The following is an 8,248-nucleotide window of genomic DNA, read 5'->3' on the forward strand; positions in this document are numbered from 1 at the left end:
ATAATTAGATATTATATCTAATCTAATTATATCCATAAAACTATACCCATAACTATAAAAAAATGTGTGTACATTCCTAGAACATTTATTTGCATTTATAGATATGTCTCTCTATATATTTTGTACAGCTATATACATATTCCATCCAGTGGGGGGCCGGTTAGCGGGGTGCGCAGCGTGCCCCCTCACACTTGCAGCCCCCCGCACTCCCCTCTCTGCTGGCTGGGCACACTGGCAGATCCTGGCGGGGGTCTCCGAGCTCTCTCGGGTCCCCGAGCTGGCCGACCCGCTTGCCCCGCGCCAGGCCAGTGGCTCCGCTCGCCCGCGGCTCCCAGCCGGAGGGACGATGGGCACGGAGGGCAGCGGCCGCCCCCAGCCCGGCCAGGCAGCCGGAGGGGGCTTTGGCAGCCCCCCCACCCGCCAGCATCCTTGTCGCCAGCGACCGTCCCCTTGTCCCATGGTGACAGTTTGGGGATGGTCACCTCGCGGCGCTGGGAGCCCCCACCGTGTCCGGCTGGGGCGGCGGGCTGCCAAACCCACTTATCCCTGCAGCTCGACTGCGGGCTCCGGCCTCGCTAATGCCATCCTGCTTGAGAAGCTCCGTATGCTGAGTCACTCCTTTCTGTGTAAATATCATGGTAAAAAGACATGACATTTTCTGGGCCATTCTCCTGTATTAATAAGATTCCAAGTACAGAGTGACCTTTTCACAAAGGATTTGTAAATGCCAAAAACTGCATAAAAATCTCTCTTTCTCGGGCAGACAGAGGCGTCATAACTTTGCATTTATTTCTTCAATGGTGTTTTCCTGCCTTTCCCCTTTAGTTTTTATCATTTCTTTCCACTGAAGGGATGTAATGAAAGCTCTACCTTCAATAATGACCACAATGGAGAATGAGAAAATTTCAGCAATAAAATAATCGCCCGCCCAGGGAATCGTCGTGCTGTGGAGCTGAATGAATGAAAACAAGCAGAGAAAAGGGGGCCGGTGTCCCAGCAGGCAGGCGTGAGCCGGGCCAGCCGCTGTGCATCCTTCAGCAGGCGCAGGCACGGGCAGCGCCTCAGCACCGGGAAAGGGACCGCAGGCATCGCTCCGTGCGGTGGCACCCGCTGTCCCTTTTTGCTCTTGCTTTGTGTGTTCGGGACTATATAATTCATGCCTGCAAGAAGAAGATCTGGCTAGGGCTTGTGGGAGAGCTGGGTGCAGCTGGCAGTTTGCCTGTAATGAGGGCATATACTTTTTCTTACCGCTGAACCGTTATACCCACACAGAGAACAGAAAAATCAGCACAAAATAACCACCTGAGGTTTTTGTGTTACACTGCATTTGGGATATTTTATTTATTCCTGCCTTTACAGCATGCTTTGTTAATCTCTTTACATCTATTTCCAATAGGCCATAGCAGAGCTACATACGTCTACTTTAAAAATAATTTTTAAAAACCCCCCACCAAACAAAAAAGCAACAAAGCAAAAGGTTTATAACTTTACCAATGAATAAATGAGACTTCATACAAGAGGAGGGAAACGACGTTCGTTCCCTGCCGCATCGCTCCGCACTCGGGCCGTGCAGGTACCAGCCCAGGCGCAGCCAGCGCCGCGGGCAGCCCACGCAGGATCCGCTCCCGCCACGCGGCCACACTGCCGCCTGCTCCGGCACCCGCTGCCCTGCGCTGCCTGCATCCACGTGTATCCACGTGCCGATGCTCAGCCATCGCCTTTAGAGGATAGCGAGCAGTTTCGGCCAAAATCCAGCACAGCGGTGAACGGCCCTGGCCCCGGCGCTGTAGCTGGCAGCCCTCGCACCAGCCGTGGGACGGTCCTCGTCCTAAGCCATCCACAGAAGTCATTTGTACAGCACGTCCTCCCCCATTTCATGCCTGCATCTTCTTTTCTGTTATTTCCAGCAAAATGCAGAAACTGTTTTACAAGCCCCCATCCCGCCAGGGCACAGACCCTCCCCGACCTCTCTGGCCACCCTTCAAAGGAGCTTTGAGTTGGGCTGAAAAATCGCATGAAGCTGGAGGATGGGGAAGGATTTGTATTGCTTTTTTTTTTTTTTTTTTTTTTTTTAATTAAAGACCTTCCAATCAAATACGGACACCAACCAGGTTGAATCTGTGCTGGGTATCTCGAGATCACCATGTCTCTCCAGCTGGCGGAGCAGCAGGAGAACCACTGAAGCTGAGGCTGCACCATTAAGGATTTGACTCTTCTGAAGGGTTGTCACTGTCCATCATGTTTGTGCATGTCAGTAGGAGCCGGCCAAACCGAATTCATTATCAAAGAGGCAATAATAGCCATTCCACTGCCTCCTCCTTGCGCGGTGACCCTCAGCAACTGGGATGGCTGCAACTACATTGCCTTAATTAACACGTCGTGTAAGTAGGCTTTCCTGCCTTTTTGTTTCAACTACATGGCCACCTTCTCTGTCCTTTGACCTGTTTCTGCATTTCTCATTTCATTTCATCAGGACTTCACCAAGAAGTCCAGCGCTAACACCATTTAATTCATTCTCCCCTCTCCCTTTTTCAATAGCCCAAAGACTTCATTTGTTGCTGGCATGGGCTCAACTTCTCATAAGCTACAGCTTAAAAAGGAAAAATTGAGGCTGGATCTGACTCAAATGCAAGTTTCGTACTTTAATGTTTTATCACCTCAAAATACCATCCTCCTTTTAATTTCCTGAGTGATTCTTGTGCCCAGCTCACCAAATGCTAATACACTCCCCATGATTCCCACTCAGATTTCTCCCAAGTTTTTCTTGTTTTCATTTCCATTTCAATGAGAAGTATATGATCAGAAGGAGTAGGAGCAACAAACTGTAGATTGGTACCCAATATGTCATCTCAAATAACGAGGATCTATATGAGAACAGGAAAAAATTCCATAGCTGAATAGGAATCACCAGGTATACATGAAGCCAGCAAAAAATTATCTCTAATGTACTGGTAAATTATCTGGAGTCTGGCCAGAAGTTTGCATTTTCCAGTTGTCTGAACTCTACCAGGTTCTTCAGTCAAGGCCACTGAAATCTGAATAGTTGCTTGCTTGGTAGGCTTATCATGTAATGATGCTTGGCAGGTTTCATTTTCTCCTTAAAAGCCCCATATTATAGCAAAAGAAACACTATACAGTGGTGACACACGTTAGTTGCTCAGTTATCAGACAATCATCAGTGGTTGCTACTGGTTTCTTTTCAGAGGTGTTAAGGGCATTTTCAACCTCACAAGGGTCCAGCAGCAGCAGGTCTCTGTACTGCTCGAGGCTCATGCGAGCACTACTTCATTAGGATCCACACTGCAGCTTTAGCGGCAGGACCCGTAACTGCTCCTTGTGGAGAGGACAGCCGGGTGCCAGCAGAACGTCTGCTGGGCTGTGGGTGACCAGGGCTGTCGTCCCAGCCGACACAGCTGCCTGCCCCAGGCAAGCTGGGTGATGCCTCCAAGCCGGAGTTCACAGCTGCAAAACAGGATCCGCGGTACGCTCCGGTCTCCCCGAAGCTGTTTGAAGCACACGTCTCCAAGTGGGCATCAGCAGCCCCGGGCTCACTGCACAGAAGGAAGTTAAGCAGAGCAGCTTCCACATCTGGACAAAAGTTTAAGCTTTTCTGTACTGGCAGGAGGAGCAGACGGAGCGGGGGCAATGAACATTCATAACCACCTCTTCAAAATATTCAGCAACTTACGGATGCAGGTAGGTGTTAAGTTGGGCATCTGACATGCACGGCCACTTGAGAGCCCCCCAAGGACTGAAGTGCCCCTGAAAGCCCTCCCTGTGCAGTCCTGGGGCAGCAGGACCAACACCTTCGCGTGGCAGCTCCTTTTGTGGTGTTATTCTTTGATCTTTTCCATCATAATCTGGGTTTCCCTCCTGCAGAATAAGGCATTACTTCTTGTTCAGTTCTCACTAATGAGAGTAATTGGTCCCTGTCCTCTTTATTATGTCCCTCTAAGTATTTGTAAAGTGTTATCATGGCTCCCTCCAGTCCTCTTTTCTCCTCACTTAGAGATTCCCAATTCATTTTAATTTGTCCTCCCTGACCCTCCCTCCCACTCCCACTTTATACATCAAATAACTGAGCCTAATTACTTTGCAGACATATCACATTAGGATGAGAAAATTAAGGAGGGGACAGCAAAGTGCGCTGAAAAAGCAATTGTTTGAATTCCCAACTGACCAAAAGCTCTCACTGTGGGCTAACTGCAGCGCAGGTTAAGCAGCTCAGATGTGGATGTAGGAGCTCTGCAGCAGTTTCCACATCTTTATCAGATCCCACCACGCCAGCAGCTGAAGCCACACCGGGCATCGCCGTGCTGCACCACGCTGTGCCAGGACACGCAGCACCCGGGGAGATGCAGAGACGTGGGCAGAGGCACAGCATTCCCTCCTGCACTCTGTAACATTAAGACAGGGGTTAATCTGGATTTACAAAGTGAAAATGTCAGGCTTCATTTATATTCTGGCACCCAGTGTTAATTACCTTTCCCTTTTTTTAGCAACCATTCTTGTGTTCTGTTTCTTCACTTAAAGCTGATAATAAGCTGTCCATCTATATAACCATTCTGCTGACACAAATCATGATGGATATGAAAAGCAATAAAAAGCAAATCTAATGAGACATTGCTCAGAATGAGACAAAAAAATTGAGCCACGTTCTTTAATCATCAATGTGCAAAGCCAACCGGAATAAATTTGTTTCAAGGCGGCCTCATTTCTATTTAAATGTAAAATACACTGGAATGTTTTAAGAATCACAGAAAACTATGGATTTCTGATAAAGTATTATCCCTGTAATCCCAGCCAAAAAAACCCCCCCAACCAACCAACAAACAAATCCACCACCGCCCCCCCAACAGTGCAAACAGGCCAATGGCTTCTCTTGCTTAGATTTTCCAGAGTGAAATGCAAAAAACTGTAGCTACCACAAGGTCAGTCAAAACTTTAATCACTCATTTGGTCTGCAAGTCAAGGACTCATAAAATTGCCAGCATCATCACAAACACTGGTAGAAAAAGCCTAATTCTGACCTGATGCTGTTATAAATAAGAATATAATTGCATAAAATCAATAAGAGATCATGAGCAGCTTGAAAGGTTTAGTCCTTTGCCTTCCCTCTGAAGAAAAAAACAAAACAAAAAAAATTAAAAGTATTTCCAACCACAAGCAAAGCAAGAAGAGGATGAGGAAACATCACTGTCATCTGCACGTGACCCCAAGCAGATCCTGAATCCCCAATATCTGCAAAACAGAAAGCTCAGCCCATTCCCTCCCTCAGTAGGAGTGCAGGACCCAGCTCAGTGGTGTGAAAGAGGCCACCGGAGCCGTAGAGCAGTCGCTCTGGGACACGGCACCACGTCTGTTTGGGCAAGACTCATAAACAGCTTGGAGCAGACACTGAGAAAAGCTGTTAGAGGCTGTGTGGTTGCAGACCTGAAATTATCCCACCTCTGTTGTGGGGCTGACATCCGTGCAGTCGCACGAGCTTGCTAGCTGCCAAGCCAGGCAGCCAAGGTGCCCAGGGGTCTGGAGGGCACGCGGCATCCTGAGGGCACCCGGCATCCCGAGGGCACCATCCTGCCAGCTCCGGTGCCTGAAGCTGTGCCGGATGAGAAGCTGGGGGATCTGCGAGGGAGGTGCTGAGCAGTCCCGGGGTCTTGCGGGAACATGGAAGCTCTCATGCTTCTTCAAGGTACAACTCATAAGAAAGTTAAACTACTCCCAATTTTGTCCGCTGAGCCCAGACTTGACAGTTATTTTCTCTTCCGACTGCCACACGATATAATACTGCAGGTCTTTGCACAGGACAGTCAGATCATCTCTGGCCTTGCGGGAGAAAGAAAAAGGCTGGGAGAGGGACATCGTGTCTCGGTCCCCTCGCAAGCGGGTAGCTCTCTGTGCGCTTCAGAGAGGCAGCAGCACCCACTGAAGTTTGCAGTCATCGCAGTTTTCCCCCTGTGCTTGAGCAGCAGCTCCGACACCTACCGTAGGTGCTGCAGCAAATGGGCTATTAAAAACACCCCAGACGGACAGAGAGATCCAGCTGGTACACTTCGGGTTTCATCCTGATGAACTAGCCATGAACCTTTTCCTTCTTATGTATGCGGAATCAGCTTGTAGGCAATATTTTTTTCTCTCCTCCCTTTCAACCCCCCCCAGTAGTCATATTTTCCCACATTTTACTTTGAAGCTGTATCTCTAATTGCACCCATTGCAGAGTAAAACATAATGGCTAGCTATAACACCCAGCTCCACTGTAATGATCCAAATGTTTCAGAGCAATATTCCAAATGCTGTGATTCTATATTGGGAAGAATTATGAAATTTAGAGTAATAATGCCAATCTTTCAGAACAAAGAGTCAATTATATAGCTCAAGGGTGTCTAAAAATAAATCAAGGTGCCAAACTGTGTGCTCAGCACAGCATAGCTCACATCAGTTTCAAAGTATTTGTCACCCCTTTGCATGGGCTGGGTAGGACGGGGATCATCCCCTGCCCTGCAGTTTCTCATCCCTGTCTCCTCTGTTATCAAAGTATTGTTTGCAACATGCTGTCACTGTAAGCTGTTGGGTTTTATTTGTGTTATCACTCTACTGCACACTGTTGAAGATCAGGGTGTACAACTACTAAGGTCAAACCTGCATTGGAGAATACAATTAGGGATAACTTTGGGGTTAACTCCTAGAAATGGGTTCGGCTGGTGTAAAGGGCTGGAGCTGAGCAGAGGAGCCTCTTGCAGCAGACAGCCAGTGGCTTCATTCCTTGAAACACAGCACCCCTCTTTCCTGAGCCCCAGCTACCGCAGTCTTCTCATGAGCTATTGCACAGACTTCACAAATACAGATAAACTGCAGCGCGGATAGTAGTTCATAACACCCCTTCTATCGGACGGAGAGGTCTCCTGTAACAGCACCCCAGGCTGTTGGAACACAAGGAAACCAGAACAATCTCCAGCCCCATCCGTACACTTTCGCACTAGGAAAGCTCCACAGAGCCCACATACTTCTTTACCTTCACTAGCTCTGCATTACCTTCTACTAAATACACAACATTTCAGTGAACCAGTTCCTCCTCTCTGCCACAAATGTGAGATTAGCTTAAAAATCCTAAGTCTTCAGAATAGAAATTCACTTGAGGGTCTTTGTTTACCTTCTGGATAGAGATTTCAGAACATACTCAGATCTGATCCCCCCCCCCCCCCCCTTTTTTTTTATGCACAGATAAAATCATTAAGAAAAAGAAGACAGACTCCCAGTTCAGTGTCTTCAGAAAGTGAGGCATTAGTAAGCAGCAGATGTTGTAGAAACCTGCGGTGAGATTTTGGATAAATGGTGTGAAGGTGAGACTATGAATGTCTGTTCCTTATGCTCAGTACAACGGGAAAGGGGCACCCAGTTAAATCATCAGGCACTGTGTAATTAAACTGTGAGGTGCATGACGGCCAGAAGGATAAATGGGTTCAAAATGGATTCAGTTAATTCAGAGGAGAAACCTATCTGTGGCTATTAAGCCCCTTGGTCCCAATGCAACTTCTGGCTCAGGAATTCTCTAATCTGCTAATTACTGGAAACTGGGAGCCTTTTTTGTAGGCGTGGATCACTTGGTGTTTGTCCCGTTTCTGCTGGAGACAGAGTACTGGCTAGATGATTTTGGGTACTCCAACGTACCTAGTCTTTGGTTTGCGTCTTTTAAAAATCATCTTACCAGACCTTCTGTGGTGCTCACAGCCTCCAGCATCCTTCATCAGTGATCCGAGGGCCACGAGCTCACCTGCCAGCGAAGCCCCCAAAGCCAGGGTCTGCACAGGGGGTGTCCGACCGCAGGGGTTTATGGATCAGTTATTGTCACTCTCAAGATCGCAGCAGCACGGTGAGCCGTGCACGAAGGGCAGCGAGGTCGGTTCGGTTCAGCACGCGGGTCCGGCAGCCGGAGTATCAGTCACGGTTATCAGCCCTGCTACAGGAGCACAGAAACAACCTCCACGTCACCCACCCACGGCCTCACAAGGACTCTGCACGGCCTCACCTCTCTGCAAACGCTGCCCACCTCCACGGGTCCTGGGCTCTGCCTCACACCAACCTGTCCTGCCCGCAGGCGGACACGACATTTCCACGAAGCTGTTTCCCTACATCTGCAAGCCCGAGGTGCTGAGGAACAGCACGTGCCGGAGGGGACCAGCGGCAGCAGCATGTCGGAGGTGCCTCGGGATCTTCCACGGGCGAGCCCAGGACCCTGCTTGCATGTCTA

Source organism: Accipiter gentilis, chromosome 6, assembly GCF_929443795.1.
Source record: "Accipiter gentilis chromosome 6, bAccGen1.1, whole genome shotgun sequence".
NCBI lineage: Eukaryota > Metazoa > Chordata > Aves > Accipitriformes > Accipitridae > Astur > Astur gentilis.